Source organism: Arachis hypogaea, chromosome 16, assembly GCF_003086295.3.
Source record: "Arachis hypogaea cultivar Tifrunner chromosome 16, arahy.Tifrunner.gnm2.J5K5, whole genome shotgun sequence".
NCBI classification, from domain to species: Eukaryota; Viridiplantae; Streptophyta; class Magnoliopsida; order Fabales; family Fabaceae; genus Arachis; species Arachis hypogaea.
In genome coordinates, this window is record NC_092051.1 from 103,352,743 (window position 1) to 103,375,394 (window position 22,652).

The window sequence follows — 22,652 nt, forward strand, 5'->3', positions numbered from 1 at the left end:
GATTGCTTCAAGCCAACAATCTCCGTGGGATTCGACCCTTACTCACGTAAGGTATTACTTGGACGACCCAGTGCACTTGCTGGTTAGTGGTACGAGTTGTGAAAAGTGTGGTTTACAATTCGTGCACCAAGTTTTTGGCGCCGTTGCCGGGGATTGTTCGAGTTTGGACAACTGACGGTTTATTTTGTTACTTAGATTAGGAAAAATTTTTCTTTTTGGTTTAGAGTCTTCTATTATTGTTTTTGGTTGAAATTTCTTTTTTAAATCCTTATTTTTTCTTTTTAAATTTTTCAAAAATTTTATAAACTGATAATTGAGTTTTTCTGTTTGAGTTTAGTTTCATATTTTAAGTTTGGTGTCAATTGCATGTTTTTATTTTCTTTTAAATTTTTGAATTTGTGTTCATTGTTCTTTCTTAATCTTCAAGTTGTTCTTGTTTATTTTCCTTGTTTGATCTTTGGTTTGTCTTGTTTTGTGTCTTTTCTTGTTTTTCTCGTGCTTTTTCAAATTTTTAGTTTCAAAATTTTTTTTTTATTAAATACCTTGTTAAAACACGTTAAAATTTATAGCTCAATTGGCTAGAGTGTTGTGCTTATGTTCTTGGTAATTGGCTATCTTCCTTTTAAAACTTTTTCAAAAATAATTTTACTTTGATTAAATCTTGTATCAGGTTTTAAGTTTGGTGTTCTCTTGTTAATTTTCTTTTAGTTTTCGAAAATTTCATTGTGGTTTGCTAAAAATTTTAAGTTTGGTGTTCTATCTCCATGTTCTTGTTGTTCTTGTGAGTCTTCAAGGTGTTCTTGAGTCTTCCTTGTGTTTTGATCTTAAAATTTTTAAGTTTGTTGTTCCTTGGTATTTTTCCTCCAAAATTTTCGAAAATAAGGAGCATTAGATCTAAAAATTTTAAGTTGTGTGTCTTTTGTGTGTTTTTCTTTTTCATCATAAAATTCAAAAATAAAAAAAAATATATTTTCTAACTATTTTTAAGCAAATATTTCGAAATTTTTCTTAAAAATTCAGATTTCAATTTCAAAATTTTATCTTATCATATCTTAGTTGTCAAGTTTTTTTTTTTAATCATATCTTTTTCAAATCATATCCCTTTTTAAATATTTTTTTTTAAAATCATATCTTTTTCAAAACCTCCTAACCACTTTTTCTCTCTCTTCATTTTTCGAAAATCCTCACCCATTTTTCATTTTATTTTATTTTTTTAATTTTCGTTTTCTAAAATAAAAAAAATTAATAAAAAATTATTTTAATACTATTTGAATCTCCAATTCAAAACATCTCCCTTTCTCCATCATAGACCTAAGTGGAAATGAACAGTCTAGAAGGACTCTGGGGTTATATGCTAACCCCACTACTGCTTCATATGTGAGTAGTATCTGTATACCCTCCATCGGAGTCAGTAGTTTTGAGTTGAATCCTCAGCTCATTATCATGGTTCAGCAAAGTTGCTAGTATTCCGGTCTTCCACAGGAAGAACCTACAAAGTTTCTGGCACAGTTTTTACAAATTGCTGACACAGTACATGATAAGGAAGTAGATCAGGATGTCTACAGATTATTACTGTTTCCATTTGCTGTAAAAGACCAAGTTAAGAGGTGGTTAAATAACCAACCTAAGGCTAGCATAAGGACATGGAAACAGCTGTCAGAAAAATTCCTGAATCAATATTTCCCTCCAAAATGGATGACACAGCTAAGGCTGAACATCCAAGGCTTTAAACAAGGAGATAATGAATCTCTTTATGATGCTTGGGAGAGATACAGAGAGATGCTTAGAAAATGCCCCTCTGAAATGTTTTTAGAGTGGGTGCAGTTAGATATCTTCTATTATGGGCTTACAGAGAAAGCTCAGATGTCTTTGGACCACTCAGCTGGTGGATCTATACACATGAGAAAAACAATTGAAGAAGCTCAAGAGCTCATTGATACAGTTGCCAGAAATCAGCATCTGTACCTAAGTAGTGAGTCTTCCATGAAAGAAGAGGCTAAAACAGTAACTGCTAAACTCAGTCCTACAGAACAAGTTACTGAATTCAATCAGCAATTAGATTTTCTAACAAAACAGCTAGCCGAATTCAAGGAGATACTACAAGACACAAGAATGGCTAATATGAATATGGAAGTACAGTTGAAGCAAACAAAACAGCAGTTATCAAAACAAATAATAGAAGAGTGCCAAGCAGTTCAATTAAGAAGTGGAAAAACATTAAATACCTCACTTCAAAGCAGCAGGAAGCCAAGCAATGAACAAACTGCTACCCAAAATCCCTCTGAGGACAGTAAGAGCCCAGAGAGGAATAATTCTGGCGCTCAAACGCTAGAAAAGGGTGAAGAGCTGGCGTTAAACGCCCAACCCATGCTCAGTTCTGGCGTTCAAATGCCAGAAACAGGTAAGGAGTTGGCGTCCAACACCAATCCAGCTTCCAACCCTGGCATTCAAACGCCAGTGAGGGATCAGACACACACACGTGCTGATAACAACCCCTCTAAAAAGGCTTTTCCAACCACCTCTGTAGGAAATAAACCTGCAGCAACCAAGGTTGAGGAATACAAAGCCAAGATGCCTTATCCTCAAAAACTCCACCAAGAGGAGCAGGATAAGCAATTTGCTCGCTTTGCAGACTACCTCAGGACTCTTGAAATAAAGATTCCATTTGCAGAGGCACTTGAGCAAATACCCTCTTATGCGAAGTTCATGAAAGAGATCTTGAGTCATAAGAAGGATTGGAGAGAAACTGAAAGAGTTCTCCTCACTGAGGAATGTAGTGCAGTCATTCTGAAAAGCTTCCCAGAAAAGCTTAAAAATCCTGGGAGCTTTATGATACCATGCATATTAGAGGGTGATTGCACCAAGAAAGCTTTATGTGATCTTGGGGCAAGCATCAACCTAATACCTGCATCCACTATCAGAAAGCTTGGTTTAACTGAAGAAGTCAAACCAACCCGGATCTGTCTTCAACTTGCTGATGGCTCCATTAAATACCCATCAGGAATAATTGAGGACATGATTATCAAGGTTGGGCCATTTGCCTTCCCTACTGACTTTGTAGTGCTGAAAATAGAGGAGCACAAGAGTGCAACTCTCATTCTAGGAAGACCATTCCTAGCAACTGGACGAACCCTCATTGACGTCCAAAAAGGGGAGATAACCCTGAGAGTTAATGAGGATGAGTTTAAGTTGAATGTTGTCAAAGCTATGCAACATCCAGACACATCAGAAGAATGCCTGAGCGTTGATATTATTGACTCCCTAGTAGAAGAGGTCAATATGACTAAGAGTCTCGAATCAGAGCTAGAGGACATTTTTAAAGATGTTCAGCCAGATCTGGAGGAACCAGAGGAAATAAAAGAACCTCTGAAAACTCCTCAGGAAGAGGAGAAACCTCCTAAACCCGAGCTCAAACCACTACCACCATCCCTGAAATATGCATTTCTGGGAGAAGGTGACACTTTTCCTGTAATCATAAGCTCTGCTTTAGAGCCACAGGAAGAGAAAGCACTAATTCAGGTGCTAAAGACACACAAGACAGCTCTTGGGTGGTCCATAAGTGATCTTAAGGGCATTAGCCTAGCCAGATGCATGCACAAGATCCTATTGGAGGATGATGCTAAGCTAGTGGTTCAACCACAGAGGCAGCTAAATCCCGCCATGAAGGAGGTGGTTCAGAAAGAGGTCACTAAGTTACTAGAGGCTGGGATTATTTATCCTATTTTTTATAGCTCCTGGGTGAGCCATGTCCATGTTGTCCCTAAGAGGGGAGGTATGACAGTGGTTCATAATGAAAAAAATGAACTGGTTCCTACAGAACAGTTACAAGGTGGCGTATGTGTATTGACTACAGAAGGCTCAATACAGCCACCAGGAAGGATCACTTCCCTTTACCATTCATAGACCAGATGCTAGAAAGACTAGCAGGTCATGAATACTACTGCTTTTTGGATGGCTATTCAGGTTACAACCAAATTATAGTAGATCCTCAGGACCAAGAGAAAACAGCATTCACATGTCCATTTGGAGTATTTGCATACAGAAGAATGCCTTTTGGTCTGTGCAATGCACCTGCAACTTTTTAGAGGTGCATGCTCTCTATCTTCTCTGATATGGTAAAGAAATTTCTAGAAGTCTTCATGGATGACTTCTCAGTATTTGGAGACTCATTTAGCTCATGTCTTAACCATCTAGCACTTGTTCTGAAAAGATGCCAAGAGACTAACCTGGTTTTAAATTTGGAAAAATGTCACTTTATGGTGACTAAAGGAATTGTCCTTGGGCATAAAATTTTGAACAAGGGAATAGAGGTGGATCAAGCTAAGGTAGAGGTAATTGAAAAATTACCACCACCCACCAATGTTAAGGCAATCAGAAACTTTCTGGGGCATGCAGGATTCTATAGGAGGTTTATAAAGGATTTTTCAAAAATCGCAAATTCTCTGAGCAATCTGCTAGCTGCTGACATGCCATTTGTGTTTGACACAGAGTGTCTGCAAGCGTTTGAAACCCTGAAAGCTAAGCTGGTCACAGTGATACGCATAAACTTGTTATGCTACGATTTAGGAAATTGCACGATCGGCAAAATTCCTTCCGGCAAGTGCACCGGTTATCGTCAAGTAAAAACTCACAATAGAGTGAGGTCGAATCCCACAAGGATTGGTTGAGTGAGCAATTCGGATTAGAAGTATGTTCTAGTTGAGCGGAATCAAGATTTAGATGAGAATTGCGGAATGTAAAATTGCATGAATTAAAGAGCGAGAAGCTAAATTGCTGAAATTAAAAGGGATGGGGGTGATTGCATGAATTTAATTGCAGAATGTAAAGAGAAAGTGGAAGATCAGAAATGGGGAATTCATTGGGTGTTAGGAGATATTGAGATCTCCGAATCAAAACATTTTTATTCTTTCCTCAACCAATGCATTCATTGAATTTTGCTTGGCAATCTTATATGATTGGATCCCAATCCCTTGGCTCACCAATTCTCTCTAAAAACGAACAAATTCCCAATCCCTTGGTTTAAATGTTCATGAGAAGAGATGATGCTCGATCACTGATTATACCACACAGTTTCATGAACCACAATTTGGTAGGATTACATGTCACAATATCCATCCAAACCCCAATCCAATTCACTGTGAGAAAGCTTCTCTAGCATGAATCCTCCATTCCTTTCCCAAGGTTCCGAAGGATTCCAATTATGGGTAGTTTCTTTCCCAAGACAACTACCCAATGGAATTAGATCGAGAAGCTTTCTAACAAAATTCAAGAGAAAAGATTGAAGAAGAAGATAAAACTATTATTGATTCATTGAATTACAATAGAGCTCCCTAACCCAATGAAAGGGGTTTAGTGAGTCATAGCTCTGAATTCAATTACAAAACTAAAAGAAAATGATTTCCAGTTCTCTCCCCCTCAGGGGCTGATTCCCCTTCAATCCCCTCCTCCACAAATGCAGAAACTAAGGCCTTTAAATAGGCTCCCTAAATTACAAAATGAAAATGAAATTCAAAGCAAATTACAATCAAATGAAAATAAACTATTCTAGATGATTCTTGTGGCCTTGATTTGGTGTTGTTGATGGGCTTTGCTTGCTTGAAGGGCTGAGTGACATAATTGATCCAAAAAGGATAATGATCCATTAAACTACACTCAAATGTTGCACCCCCTTTCTTGAGTCGTCACTTTGTTCTCTTGTCAACCTTGCCAATTTGATGCCAAATATAGACTATTATACCTCGTTGGAAAGCTATGGATGTCAGCTTTCTAACGCAACTGGAAGCACCTCAATTGGATCTCTACAACTCGAGTTATACTCCATGGAAGGTGAAGAGGTCAGCTGGCCTGATTGCATGTTGGTACTATGCTCTTCTATGCACATTACGGGGCTGTTTTCTCCCTCAATTTTTAGTATCCACCATGCATGCCATATATGCTTGGAAAGCTCTAGATGTCTTCTTTCCAATGCATTTTGAATCACCTCATTTGGAGTTTTGTAGCTCAAGTTATTTATGTTTGAAGAAGGCATGGTCAAGCTGTTCCATATAACACGTTTAAGCTTCAGTTTAAGGTTAAACTGAAGCTTAAACGTGGAAATGGAAAAGGTAGCCCTGGAGGTCGAACACGTTTAAGCTCCAGTTTGAGGTCAAACTGGAGCTTAAACGTGGAAATGGAGAGAGCAACCCTGGAGGAGGAAACTTGGTCGAACACGTTTAAGCTCCAGTTTGAGGTCAAACTGGAGCTTAAACGTGGAAAATGGCTCCCTGGTGCTTTTCCCATTCTGGCGTTTAACCTCCAGTTTGAGGTTAAACTGGAGGTTAAACGTGGAACTCCTTCCTGAGTGGCCTTATCATTCTGGCGTTTAACCTCCAGTTTGAGGTCAAACTGGAGGTTAAACGTGGAATGCTTCTTTGGTGAGACTTTTCATTCTGGCGTTTAACCTCCAGTTTAAGGTTAAACTGGAGGTTAAACTTCAATTCCAGCATTATATGGCTTGGTAGTTTAAGTTCCAGTTTAAGCTTAAACTGGAACTTAAATTCCACATGTGATATTCAAGCTTCCTTTATTGATTTTGTTGCTTCCTTGCCTAGCCTCTTCTTCCCTGAAATCATCCAAACAATTGCATCAAAGTCTTGCAAAAATTCATGAGAATTCTTCCATTCATAGCTTTCAAGGAATATAACTAAAAACTCATGGAATTTGCATCAAAATCTTCATGTTGAATGATTTAAGACAAGCATGACTATTTGGCCCAAAATGATTACTTAAGGCTCAAGAAAATGCATAAAACAACTAAAAATAACAGAAAAATGCTAGTGAAACTAGCCTAAGATGCCTTGGCATCACACAGCACCAGTTATTTTTGCACCAGATTGGACATTACCTTTGGAACTAATGTGTGATGCCAGTGACCATGCCATTGGTTCAGTATTGGAACAGAGGCATAACAAGCTTCTGCATGTCATTTATTATGCTAGCCGTGTTTTAAATGATGCCCATAAAAATTACACAACCACAGAAAAAGAGCTGCTTGCAGTGGTTTATGCCATTGACAAGTTTAGATCATACTTAGTAGGATCAAAAGTGATTGTGTACACTGACCATGCTGCTCTTAAATATCTACTCATAAAGTAGGATTCAAAGTCAGGATCATAAGATGGGTGTTGCTTCTGCAAGAGTTTGATATAGAAATAAGAGACAGAAAAGGGACAGAGAATCAAGTAGCTGATCACCTGTCCCGAATAGAACCAGTAGCAGGAGCATCCCTCCCTCCTACTGAGATCTCTGAAACCTTTCCGGATGAGCAATTATTTACTATTCAGGAAGCTCTGTGGTTTGCAGACATTGCAAACTACAAGACAAAAGGTTCTCCTTCTGTAACCATAGAGAGGAAGCATGAAAAGCTTCTCTCAATATAGAGTCAAACAAAACTCCCACATTTAAACTCTATGTTTGGTGTTGGGAGGCCACAACCAAACTCTAAGTTTGGTGTTGAGAGGCTCCAACCCTGCTCTGATTATCTGTGAGGCTCCATGAGAGCTCACTGTCAAGCTATTGACAATAAAGAAGCGCTTGTTGGGAGGCAACCCAATGTTATTTAACTATATCTATTTAGTTTGCATTTCTATTTTATGTTTTCTGTAGGTTGATGATCATGTGAAGTCACAAAAACTACTGAAAAATCAAAAACAGAATGAAAAACAGCATTAAAAATAGCTCACCCTAGAGGAAGAGTTTACTGGCATTTAAACGCCAGTAAGAAGCATCAGACTGGCGTTTAACGCCAGAAAGAAGCATCAAGCTGGCGTTAAACGCTAGAAACAAGCACCAAGTTGGCGTTCAACGCCAAGAAAGGGGAAAAGCTGGTGTTTAACGCCAGAAACAAGCAGCAGTCTGGCGTTAAATGCCAAGATTGCACACTAAGGGCATTTTGCATGCCTCAATGGAGCAGGGATGCTAAGTTCTTGACCCCTCAGGATCTGTGGACCCCACAGGATCCCCACCTACCTCATCATTCCAATTCAAACCATTCCCCTCCCATACCCACCCATTCACACACCTCCTTCTCCTCCACTTCTCCTTCTACTCCCTTCTATCTTCTTTTGCTCGAGGACGAGCAAACCTTTTAAGTTTGGTGTGGAAAAAAGCGTTGCTTTTTGTTTTTCCATAAACATTTATGGCACCTAAGGCCGGAGAAACCTCTAGAAAGAGGAAAAAGAAGGCAGTTGCTTCTACCCCCGAGTCATGAGAGATGGAGAGATTCATCTCAAGGGTCCATAGTTTAGTGGTAGAGCATTTGACTGCAGATCAAAAAGCTATGAGGAAGGAGCAACAAAGACAAGGAAGAGATATAGAGGAGCTCAAGAGCACCATTGGTTCTTCAAGAAGAGGAAGACGCCACCCTCACTAAGGTGGACCCGTTCCTTAATCTCCTTGTTCTTATTTCTCTATTTTTCGTTTACCATGCTTTATGTTTATTTATGTTTGGATCTTATTACATGATCACAAGTATCTAAGTGTCTATGTCTTAAAGATATGAATGTCCTATGAATCCATCACCTTTCTTAAATGAAAAATGTTTTTTGAAAAAGAAAAAGAAGTACATGAATTTCAAATTTTAAAATAGTTTAATTATTTTGATGTGGTGGCAATACTTTTTGTTTTCTGAATGAATGCTTGAACAGTGCATATGTCTTTTGAATTTGTTGTTTATGAATGTTAAAATTGTTGGCTCTTGAAAGAATGATGAAAAAGGAGAAATGTTATTTGATAAAATGAAAAATTATAAAAATGATTCTTGAAGCAAGAAAAAGCAATGAAGAACAAAGCTTGCAGAAAAAAATGCGAAAAAAAAGAGAGCAAGAAAAAGAAAAAGCAAGCAGAAAAAGCCAAAAGCTCTTTAAACCAAAAGGCAAGAGCAAAAATCCAATAGCCCTTAAAACCAAAAGGCAAGGATAATAAAAAGGATCCAAGGCTTTGAGCATCAGTGGATAGGAGGGCCTAAAGGAATAAAATCCTGGCCTAAGTGGCTAAACCAAGCTGTCCCTAACCATGTGCTTGTGGCGTGAAGGTGTCAAGTGAAAACTTGAGACTGAGCGGTTAAAGTCGAGGTCCAAAGCAAAAACAGAGTGTGCTTAGGAACCCTGGACACCTCTAATTGGGGACTTTAGCAAAGCTGAGTCATAATCTGAAAAGGTTCACCCAGTTATGTGTCTGTGGCATGTATGTATCCGGTGGTAATACTGGAAAATAGAGTGCTTAGGGCCACAGCCAAGACTCATAAAGTAGCTGTGTTCAAGAATCAACATACTGAACTAGGAGAATCAATAACACTATCTGAATTCTGAGTTCCTATAGATGCCAATCATTCTGAACTTCAAAGGATAAAGTGAGATACCAAAACTGTTCAGAAGCAAAAAGCTAATAGCCCCGCTCATCTAATTAAGACTGATCTTCATAGATGTTTTTGGAATTCATTATATATTCTCTTCTTTTTATCCTACTTTGTTTTTAGTTGCTGGGGGACAAGCAACAATTTAAGTTTGGTGTTGTGATGAGCGGATAATTTATACACTTTTTACCATTGTTTTTAGGTAGTTTTTAATATGTTTTAGTCACTTTTTATTATAGTTTTATTAGTTTTTAAATAAAAATCACATTTCTAGACTTTACTATGAGTTTTTGTATTTTTCTGTAAATTCAGGTATTTTCTGGCTGAAATTGAGGGAGCTGAGCAAAAATCTGATTTAGGCTGAAAAAGGACTGCTGATGTTGTTGGATTCTGACCTCCCTACACTCGGAATGGATTTTTTGGTGCTACAGGATTCCAATTGGCGCACTCTCAATTGCGTTGGAAAGTAGACATCCAGGGCTTTCCAGAAATATATAATAGTCCATACTTTGCTCAAGGATAGATGATGTAAACTGGCGTTCAACGCCAGTTCCATGTTGCATTCTGGCGTTAAACGCCAAAAACAGGCTACAAGTTGGAGTTAAACGCCAGAAACAGGTTACAACCTGGCGTTTAACTCTAGAAACAGCCTAGGCACGTGTAAAGCTCAAGTCTTAGCCCCAGCACACACCAAGTGGGCCCCAGAAGTGGATCTCTGCACTATCTATCTTAGTTTACTCATTTTCTGTAAACCTAGGTTACTAGTTTAGTATTTAAACAACTTTTAGAGATTTATTTTGCACCTCATGACATTTTTAGATCTGAACTTTGTACTCTTTGATGGCATGAGTCTCTAAACTCCATTGTTGGGGGTGAGGAGCTCTGCTGTGTCTCGATGAATTAATGCAATTATTTCTATTTTCTATTCAAACACGCTTGTTTCTATCTAAGATGTTCATTCGCACTTCAATATGATGGATGCGATGATCCGTGAAACTCATCACCATTCTCAACCTATGAACGCGTGCCTGACAACCGCTTCCGTTCTACCTTCGATTGAATGAGTATATCTTGGATTCCTTAATCAGAATCTTCGTGGTATAAGCTAGAATCCATTGGCAGCATTCTTGAGAATCCAGAAAGTCTAAACCTTGTCTGTAGTATTCCGAGTAGGATTCAGGGATTGAATGACTGTGACGAGCTTCAAACTCAGAAGGGTTGGGCATAGTGACAGACGCAAAAGGATCAATGGATCCTATTCCAGCATGAGTGAGAACCGACAGATGACTAGTCGTGCGGTGACAGCGCACCTGGACCATTTTCACTGAGAGGACAGATGGTAGCCATTGACAACGGTGATCCACCAACACACAGCTTGCCATAGGAGGAACCTTGCGTGCATGAAGAAGAAGACAGGGGGAAAGCAGAGATTCAGAAGACAAAGCATCTCCAAAACTCCAATATATTCTCCATTATTGTATAACAAGTATTTAATTCATGCTCTTTTATTTTTCGCAATCCAAACTGATAATTATAATTGATATCCTGACTAATAACTACAAGATAACCATAGATTGCTTCAAGCCAACAATCTCCGTGGGATTCGACCCTTACTCACGTAAGGTATTACTTGGACGACCCAGTGCACTTGCTGGTTAGTGGTACGAGTTGTGAAAAGTGTGATTTACAATTCGTGCACCAAACTAATAATGTAAAGCTAATCTAGATTCAGATCTGAAGCTGAAAGCAATCCTAATATTGATGTATCTGAATGTGTGTGGATGCCTCCTGAGACTTTGCATGTTCCCTAGCTTTAATCTGTGTTTCTGGGGCGAAAACTGGGTCAAAATGCGGCCCGAAATCGCCCCCAGCGTATTCTGTTTTTTCTGCAGATTGCGCAGGTCACGCGTACGCGTCGTCCATGCGTTCGCGTTATTCGGCAATTTTCCTTGTCACGCGTTCGTGGCGTCCACGTTTTCGCGTCATTCGTGCAGACTCCACTCCACGCGTTTGCGTCAGGCGCGCGTTCGCGTCGCTGCGATTTCTTCATTTCGCGCGCTCGCGTGAGCCATGCGATCGCGTCAGTGTTTGCTGGTCATCTCCTTAGTTTCTTGTGTCCCTTCCATTTTTGCAAGCTTCCTCTCCATTCTATAAGCCATTCCTGCCCCCATGAATCCTGAAACACTTAACACACGGATCACGGCATCAAATGGGATGAAGGAGAGTTAAAATGTATGATTAAAAGATCTCTAGGAAGCAAGTTTTCAACCATGGAACAATTTTGGGAAGGAATTGTAATATCATGCTAATCGTATGAATAAGTGGGTAAAGACTTGACAAAACCATTCAATTAAACACAATATAAATCATAAAATAATGGTTTATCAAAGATCCACTAGGCATGAGACATCAAACATGTAACACCCTACCATACAGAGTCTTATGCCTAAGTCATAATTCAGATATGGCAAGGTATTACGACCTCTAAAACCAAAAATTTAGTACGTATAGTAGTATGAATAATTGATTATAACTAGGAGCCTTTGTAAAAAAAAGGGGGTAAACAAAAACCGTAACTCGAACGCGCAACACTCCGATCGATAACGTAACGAGCAAAGGATAAGCTAGCGCAAGATCATATATATATAAAGGAGTGTCAAAAATAGGAAAATCAAGACTCAAAATTCGGCTGCGAAGATAACCGGTCCGAGCATAGCAATATATACATATAATAAAATAAGGAAAACCCCAAAGGAAACCCAAAGGGACACAAATACAGAAATCTAATCTCCAAAATCCCCTCTAGAAGGAGTCATCACAGTTTGTATTATTTAATGGAGATAAAAGTATCTAAACAAGATATATGAACCAAAATAGAGCCCCGAGAACAAAGATCTTCGCTAATCCGGAAGTCTCCAGCATGCCTTAACAAGAAGCCTCGCGTCCCGCATCTGAAAACCATAAAATCCGCATGGGTGAGAACCAGAGGTCCCCAGCACGGTAACAGCTTCCACATATATAATACATAATAATGGAGGAAAGCCGATGGAAATCTTAGAACTTCCTCCAGATAATATCAAAGCTTATAAACAAACTAAACCGTAAGTGGCAACTGACTAAAGATCCTTCAGTCTAACTAATACTTCCCTTTCCAATTCCTTCAGACCTCCCAACCACCAGCAGGAGTATAAATATAGCAAACACATCAGACAAGAGATTTACAAATAGGAACAGATAAGGCATTTAGACAATTAGCAAGTAATATGCAGTCAAATAGGCAATCTCAAACAATTCATCTAGTATGCTTATGATGCATGCCTGTCCCTAGTGGCTGATGATATCATCTGTCGGTTATAGAGCCAACCCGACAAGTCCTGGTAGCTAACCATTGGACTGTCCCTCTGTCGCGCATCCCCAACTCGAGTTATACTCATCATAAACTTGATCATAATCATGATCCATATCCATCACCCTCACTGGTGAATATTTACGGGGGCGAGCTCATCCGGGCCTTTCACAGTGCCCGGCCACACTTACGACATTGGGTCAAAAGAGCTTCGAGTCTCAACCTGGAGCACGTGGTGGCTAGCCACTGCTTCCTCCCAGGAAAACCCTCATCTCCGATGGTGGAAGTGCAACATTCACAATTCATTCAACAGCATATATGCATTTATACTTAGCCATAATCATGGCTCCGCCGTAACACAGCAATAATCTAGCCATCCGGCTCACGGTTAAATCCATAACCAGCCAATTCATTAACAATTACGGCCCTTCGGCCCATGGCACAACAAGCACTTCCACCGCCATCCTCCGCATCTCACATAATCATCTTTGATCCTCAATGATCATTCATTTTTCCCCTTGCTTCACTCGCAAGTTACCACATTCACTAGCCCTTTTTCTCATGCTAGGCATATCATAATGATTTAAGACATAAGTGGTGAGATCGGAGGCTTAGAAGTATGAAATTTGGCTTTTAAAACTCAAAAATCAACTTTGGGATGAAAACAGGGCCACGCGTACGTGCACTCTATGCGCACGCGTGGATGGCCTTAAAACTCATCGACGCGCAAGCGTCATACGCGCGAACGCACGGATTGAAAATTAGCCAAACGACGTGCAAGCGTCAACCACGCGTATGCGTGGGTGCTCTTGCGCCCCAGGCACAAAACTGGCACAACTCTGGCACAACTCTCGGGAAAATGGCTGGGCATTTGGTGCAGCGCACCGACGCACCCGCGCACACCATGCGCACGCGTGGATGGTGCTTTCTCGAAGAACGGCGCGTATGCGCCAAGTGCGCCTACGCGCGGGGGGTCATTCTGCTAAAAATTTTCTAAGTTAAAAGCTGCAGAATTTACAGATTCAACCCCCAATCTTCCGACGGACATAACTTTCTCATTTTAAATTGTTTTTCACCCGTTCTTTGAACGGCATGGACATCCCGGATCCAATTTTATTTCTAAACAGATTTGGTACAAATCAGAGATCCGTAGTCCAATATCATGTCATACATCCTCCCTCACCCCAATTTCCAATAATACCATTTCCAATAAACCATCATTATACATAATCAACATCATACTCACCATCAACATGGTATCACCCATCAATTCAACCTCAATCATCAATCAAGCATATATCACAACATGCATTTCTCATATATCACACAATCAAGGCATCAATATTCATAATCACATATATGATCACATCATATATCTCAACCATTCAACAACATCAACAATTCAATGCCTATCTTAGGGGCTCTAGCCTAAGTATTTCCTACCACATTACATATTAGATACGGGAAACCGAAACCATACCTTAGCCGATTTCCCACGCTCAACCGAAGCACTTCCAAACCACTTGTCCACAAGCTCTCAAGGTATCAACACCTCCAAGAATAGATTTTATCACACAAAACCCTCTCCCAAGCTTTCCAAAATCACCAATCAAGCTCTAATATTCACATATACACAACCTAAGCCACAATCATCATATCCATACACAACATCTCAATACCCAAACATCATAGAATAACAAATTACACTAGGGTTGAGAATCTTACCACACCCAAGGTCCAAGGAGACAAGATTAACCTTCTCCTTCAAGAGAGTTGGGTCCTATAACATCAAAGAACCTAAAATCTCAACATTTTTACTCATGAAACTCGAAATCAAGGCTGGAAATTCGAAGAAAAAAACGTGGCTTACCTCAAGATTGATTGTATGGATTTTGTAGAGCTCTCCGCGGTGAACGCGTGGCCGCAAACGGTGTGGCAATCGGAGCTCTAGATCAAAAGTTATGGTGGTTTGAAGATCAAGTGAGAGATAGAACTTGAGAGAGTGTTCTTCCCTTCCTCTCCACCATTTCAGCGTGAATGAGAGTGTTGTGAGGAGAGAGAGTGCTGAAAACTAGGGTTTTGGTTTAGTTTAGTTGGGCCAAGGGCCCACTTTGGGTCCGGTTGGACCGGTTTGGCCCGTTCAGTCCAAACTTGGTCCGTTTTCTATAAAATTGGTACCGAAATTCTCGTCTCAATTTTCTCTATCATATTAAGCCATAAAAATAACATTTTTGACTTTCTAGAATAAATTCTCATTTATGGGTTAATTAGCCGTTAATTAACTGGGTCTTACATTCTACCCACCTAATTGGGAATTTTGCACACAAAATTCAAATTCAATTACCTGAGAATAAGTGCGGATAATCCGTTCGCATCTCCGACTCAAGTTCCCAAGTGTGTTCCTCAACACCGCCTCGACTCCAAGCCACTTTGACTAATGAAACCTCTTTTCCACGCAACCGTTTGATACTAGTATCGTCAATTTTAACTGGAGCCACTGGAAGCGTCAAATCTTCCCTTAACTGAACCGATTCAGGTTCTAACACATGGCTAGCATCAAGAGTGTACTTCCGAAGCTGCGACACGTGAAACACATCGTGCAGGTTCGAAAGATGAGGTGGTAGAGCCACCCGATACGCCACCGGCCCAATCCTCTCCAGGATCTGAAATGGACCAATGTATCGAGGATTCAACTTCTTTGCTTTAATTGCTCTACCTACTCCTGTGGTCGGAGTAACCTTAAGGAAAACATGATCTCCTTCCTCAAATTCCAAGGGCTTCCGCCTCTGATCGGTGTAACTCTTCTGGCGACTCTGCGCCGTAAGCATCCTATCTCGGATTTTCTTAACTTATTCAGTGGTCTCAGCTATCATTTCCGGCCCCAACAAGCCTTTCTCTCCAGCTTCATACCAACATAGCGGAGATTGACATTTTCTCCCATACAATGCCTCATACGGAGCCATTCTGATGCTCGCATGGTAACTATATTGTATGCAAACTCTACTAACGGCATATACCGATCCCAACTCGCCGGTTGGTCCAAAACACAAGCTCTCAACATATCCTCTAGTGTTTGGATCATCCTCTCGGATTGACCATCTGTTTAAGGATGGTAAGCTATACTCAAGCTTAATCGGGTTCCAAAAGCTTTCTGAAATGCACCCCAGAACCTCGAAGTGAAACAAGGATCTCTATCAGAGATTATAGTAGCAGGTACACCATGGAGTCTCACAATCTCCTTTATGTATAATCGAGCTAGCTCCTCAAGGGTGTAAGTCATCCGAACGGGTAAAAAGTGAGCTGACTTCGTCAGTCGGTCCACAATCACCCAGATAGCATCAAAACCAGTCCTAGTCCTTGGCAATCCCGACACAAAGTCCATTGCAATACTTTCCCACTTCCATTGCGGAACCTCTAAAGGTTGCAACATCCCAGAAGGTCTTTGATGTTTAATCTTTACCTTTTGACAAGTTAAGCACTTTGAAACATATTCTACCACATTATTCTTCATACCTGGCCACCAAAACATTGCCTTTAAATCATGGTACATCTTAGTACTTCCCGGGTGAATGGAGAATCCGCTTTTGTGTGCCTCCTTTAAGATATCTTGCCTCAAAGTACCAAGATCTGGCACAATGATCCTACCCTTGAATCTCCATAACCCATCTTTTTCTTCCGACACTCTCCACTGTTTTCCTTGCTCGATAGCCGGTAACACCTTCCATAACGCTTCATCATTTTCATGAGCCTTCAGGAGTTCAGACTTAAAGTCACTTGAGATTTCTAATCGGCTCAAACACAAGGTTCCAGATACTCCTCGAACACCAATTTTTAGACTCTCGAATCCCTTGAGCAACTTCTCCTCTTGAAGCATCATCCAAGCCGCATATAACGACTTCCGACTTAACGCATCCGCCACTACATTCGCCTTTCCCGGATGGTAATTCAACTCAAAGTTGTAGTCCTTCAATAATTCCATCCACCTCATTTGCCTCATATTAAGCTCTTTCTGGTCAAAGAGATATTTCAAGCTCTTGTGGTCAGAGAAGACTTGGAACTTAACCCCATAGAGATAATGCCTCCACACCTTCAAGGCAAACACAACCGCAGCAAGTTCCAAATCGTGCGTAGGGTAACTAACTTCGTGAGGTCTCAACTGTCGTGAGGCATACGCCACCACATTATGATGCTGCATCAGCACGCATCCTAGACCCTTTAACGAGGCATCACAGTATACCTCAAAAGGTTCGTTCGGCTCAGGTAACACTATCACAGGTGCAGTGGTCAATTTTTTCTTCAATGCCTGAAAGCTCTCCTCGCACTCAGGAGTCCAAACAAACGGGGTATCTTTGTGGGTTAACTTTGTCAACGGCAAGGCTAATTGCGAAAAGCCCTTGATGAACCTTCGGTAATAGCCAGCTAAACCCAGAAAATTCCTTATCTCGGTTACTGTGGTTGGTTGCCTCCAATCCATCACAGCTTCCACCTTAGTTGGATCTACGGCTATTCCCTTCTTACTCACTACGTGACCCAAAAACTTCACCTCACTCTTCCAGAACTCACACTTAGACAGTTTCGCATAGAGTTTTTTCTCCTTCAAAATCTGCAACACGGTCCGCAAGTGTTCCACATGCTCCTCTTCAGTCTTGGAGTAAATTAGTATATCGTCAATGAAGACAACCACGAATTTATCCAGAAATGGACGGAACACTCTATTCATGTAATCCATAAACACTGCAGGAGCGTTCGTCAACCCAAAAGACATTACAGTATACTCGTAATGACCATAACGAGTCCTGAAAGCGGTCTTAGGGATATCCTCACCCCTCACCCTTATCTGGTGATAACCGGATCGCAAATCGATCTTAGAGAAAACCCAAGCTCCTTGTAACTGATCCATGAGATCATCAATTCTCGGCAACGGGTACTTATTCTTTATGGTGACCTTGTTCAGCTGCCTGTAATCCACACAGAGCCACATACTTCCATCTTTCTTCTTTACCAGTAACACTGGGGCACCCCACGAGGAAACACTTGGTCGGATAAAGTTCTTACCCAACAATTCCTCTAACTGAGACTTTAGCTCAGCCATTTCTAATGGTGACATTCTATAAGGAGCACTTGAGATTGGTCCTGCCCCAGGCACCAATTCAATAGCAAACTCGACCTCTCGGTTAGGTGGAAATTCCTCAATATCATCTGAAAACACTTCCGGAAACTCACATACTACCGGAATCTAATCCAACCTTTGGTCATCACCCGAAACACCCGCGGTTAACAACAGGATACCCTGACATTCGATTCCGGAACAGTTCACCATCATCGAATTCAAGTAATAATTATTCACCACGATCGGCCCTTCCGTATGCTCCGGCATAAAGTACACCGACTTTGTAGAACAATCAAGCAGGACATGGTTATCAGATAACCAGTCCAATCCCAAGATAAGATCAAGACCGATCATCGGTAAGCAGATTAAACTATGGACAAAATCACGCTGCTTGAACCTAAACGAAACTTTCGGGCATCCTAGCCTAGTTACCATGGCCTCATGGGTAGCATTATACACTTTTAGGTCATAACCTAAAGTTACGATCTTCAACCCTAACTCATGGGCTTTCTCAAATGCAATGAATGAATGCGATGCTTCCGAATCAAATAAAGCATTTAAAGTTTGACCATCCATTTCACAGTTACCTCGAATGAGTGTCTCGGATCCCTCTGCACTCACAGCTGAGGTGGTGAACACCCGACCAGTCTGTTGTGCTTTCCCAGCACCTTGTTTCTGCTTCTCCGGACAATTTGTGGCTTTATGCCCCGCCTTTCCACAATTGTAGCAAAAACCCATCCGGTCTTGCATGGTACTCCCGGATGGTGACTTCCACACCTAGTACAAGCTTGATCATTCTGAGGCTGCTTCCCAAACCTTTTCCCTTGGGAGTAGTTGTTGTTGGGCCTCCTAAAGGAACCTCCCCTCTTGAAAGGCGGACCTCTAGGTGCAAAACTCTTCCCTCGGTTCTGTGGAAATGATCCTTTGTGACTTCCTTTCTCAATGACTGCCCTCTTCACACACTCTTCAGCAACCCTACACTTGTTCACCAACTCGGAGAAAGTCCTAATCTCCATTGGCCCCACCGAACCAAAAATATCGCTCTGGAGTCCCCCTTCGTACTTAACACACTTCCATTCCTCATATTCCACCAGAGTCCCTTGACACATACGAGAGAATCTGAACAGCTCCTCAAACTTGTCAGTATACTCAGATACGGACATAGTACCCTGCTTCAGCTGCAACAATTCAAGCTCTTTGGCCGTCCTAGCAGAAGTCGGAAAGTAATTCTTATAGAACTCCTCTTGGAAGACATCACAGGTGATATAATCATCACCCTGCTGCAGGAGGCATCGGATTCCTTGCCACTAATGCGACGCTTCACCAGTGAGCAAATAGGTAGCGAACTCCACACGCTGCACTTCAGGTACCACCTGCGCTTGCAGTGCTCGATCCATAGCCTGAAACCATGTATCGGCTTCAGTCGGGCTAGTAGTTCCCTTGAACTTCGGGGGATTAACCTTCAAAAAGTTTGCCAGTGTCATCGGGCCCTGAACTCCACCTCTGTCATTACCATGGTTGTTCATCTGTTGACCAAGAGCATTAGCAGTGGCTTGCATAGCAGCAGCCATATTCTCCAACGCAGTCATAAAGTTCACCGGGTTATTAATGTTAGTCTCCGGCGCACGAGCATTAGTACGACCTCTCCCACGACCTTTACCGCATACACGAGACGCCATCTGGTTCCTATACACACCAAACAATTGATATTAAGTTGATCAGTCTCAATATCGGAAGTCTAGTGCTTCAAAGTCCCAAATGCATGCTCATGAACGTTTATGCCGATTATATCAAGCAGATATACTAATAGCAGATAACACACACACAGAGAATGCACAGAAGCATAGTCAGTCCATTCCTTAGGCTCTACAGGAACGAACTGCTCTGATACCATAATGTAACACCCTACCATACAGAGTCTTATGCTTAAGTCATAATTCAGAGATGGCAAGGTATTACGACCTCTAAAACCAAAAATTTAGTACGTATAGTAGTATGAATAATTGATTATAACTAGGAGCCTTTGTAAAAAAAAAAAAGGGGTAAACAAAAACCGTAACTTGAACGCACAACACTCCGATCGATAACGTAACGAGCAAAGGATAAGCTAGCGCAAGATCATATATATATAAAGGAGTGTCAAAAATAGGAATATCAAGACTCAAAATCTGGCTGCGAAGATAACCGGTCCGAGCATAGCAATATATACATATAATAAAATAAGGAAAACCCCAAAGAAAACCCAAAGGGACACAAATACAGAAATCTAATCTCCAAAATCCCCTCTAGAAGGAGTCATCACAGTTTATATTATTTAATGGAGATAAAAGTATCTAAACAAGATATTTGAACCAAAACAGAGCCCCGAGAACAAAGATCTTCGCTAATCCGGAAGTCTCTAGCATGCCTTAACGAGAAGCCTCGTGTCCTGCATCTGAAAACCACAAAATCCGCATGGGTGAGAACCAGAGGTCCCCAGCATGGTAACAGCTTCCACATATATAATACATAATAATGGAGGAAAACCGAAGGCAATCATAGAACTTCCTCCAGATAATATCAAAGCTTATAAACAAACTAAATCGTAAGTGGCAACTGACTAAAGATCCTTCAGTCTAACTAATACTTCCCTTTCCAATTCCTTCAGACCTCCCAACCACCAGCAGGAGTATAAATATAGCAAACACAGTTACATCAGACAAGAGATTTACAAATAGGAACAGATAAGGCATTTAGACAATTAGCAAGTAATATGCAATCAAATAGGCAATCTCAAACAATTCTTGTAGTATGCTTATGATGCAGGCCTTTCCCTAGTGGCTGATGATATCATCTGTCGGTTATAGAGCCAGCCCGACAAGTCCTGGTAGCAAACCATTGAACTGTCCCTCTGTCGCGCATCCCTAACTCGAGTTATACTCATCATAAACTTGATCATAATCATGATCCATATCCATCACCCTCACTGGTGAATATTTACGGGGGCGAGCTCATCCGGACCTTTCACAGTGCTCGGCCACACTTACGACATAGGGTCAAAAGAGCTTTGAGTCTCAACCTGAAGCACGTGGTGGCTAGCCACTACTTCCTCCCAGGGAAACCCTCATCTCCGATGGTGGAAGTGCAACATTCACAATTCATTTAACAGCATATATGCATTTATACTTAGCCATAATCATGGCTCCGCCGTAACACGACAATAATCTAGCCATCCGGCTCACGGTTAATTCCATAAATAGCCAATTCATTAACAATTACGGCCCTTCGGCCTATGGCACAACAAGCACTTCCACCGCCATCCTCCGCATCTCACATAATCATCTTTGATCCTCAATGATCATTCATTTTTCTCCTCGCTTCACTCGCAAGTTACCACATTCACTAGCCCTTTTTCTCATGCTAGGCATATCATAATAATTTAAGACATAAGTGGTGAGATCGGAGGCTTAGAAGTATGAAATTTGGCTTTTAAAACTCAAAAATCAACTTTGGGATGAAAACAGAGCCACGCGTACGCGCACGCGTGGATGGCCTTAAAACTCATTGACGCGCAACCGTCATACGCGCGAACGCCCGGATTGAAAATTATCCAAACGACGCGCAAGCGTCAGCCACGCATACGCGTGGGTGCTCTTGCGCCCCAGGCACAAAACTGGCACAACTCTGGCACAACTCTCGGGAAAATGGCTGGGCATTTGGTGCAGCGCACCGACGCGCCCGCGCACACCACGCGCACGCGTGGATGGTGCTTTCTCGAAGAACGGCACGTATGCGCCAAGTGCGCCTACGCGCGGGGGGGTCATTTTGCTAAAAATTTTCTAAGTTAAAAGCTGCAGAATTTACAGATTCAACCCCCAATCTTCCGACGAACATAACTTTCTCATTTTAAATCATTTTTCACCCGTTCTTTGAACGGCATGGACATCCCGGATCCAATTTCATTTCTAAATAGATTTGGTATAAATCAAAACTCCGTAGTCCAAGTTATGTCCCGTCAAAGTATGCCCAAAAGTCGTGTTTTCATACAAAACCATAAAGTGCCATTTTCAAAACAAGCCACTTTCAACTCTTTTCAAAATCAATCAAAACATGCCAATTTCATCCCTTTTCTTTGAAATCAATCAAAATGTACCAAAATCAACATCAAGCCATCCTCAACTCACACATTGACATTTTACCAAATTTTCCAAAATCACCATCCAACCCTTTTAACACTTCTCAATCAAATGGCTAAAGAACAAACACAATATCATGTCATACATCCTCCCTCACCCCAATTTCCAATAATACCATTTCCAATCAACCATCATTATACATAATCAACATCATACTCACCATCAACATGGTATCACCCATCAATTCAACCTCAATCATCCATCAAGCATATATCACAACATGCATTTCTCATATATCACACAATCAAGGCATCAATATTCATAATCACATATATGATCACATCATATATCTTAACCATTCAACAACATCAACAATTCAATGCCTATCTTAGGACCTCTAGCCTAAGTATTTCCTACCACATTACTATTAGATACGGGAAACCGAAACCATACCTTAGCCGATTTCCCACGCTCAACCGGAGCACTTCCAAACTTGTCCACAAGCTCTCAAGGTATCAACACCTCCAAGAACATATTTTATCACACACCAAGCTTTCCAAAATCACCAATCAAGCTCCAATATTCACATATACATAACCTAAGCCATAATCATCATATCCATACACAACATCTCAATACCCAAACATCATAGAATAACAAATTACACTAGGGTTGAGAATATTACCACAC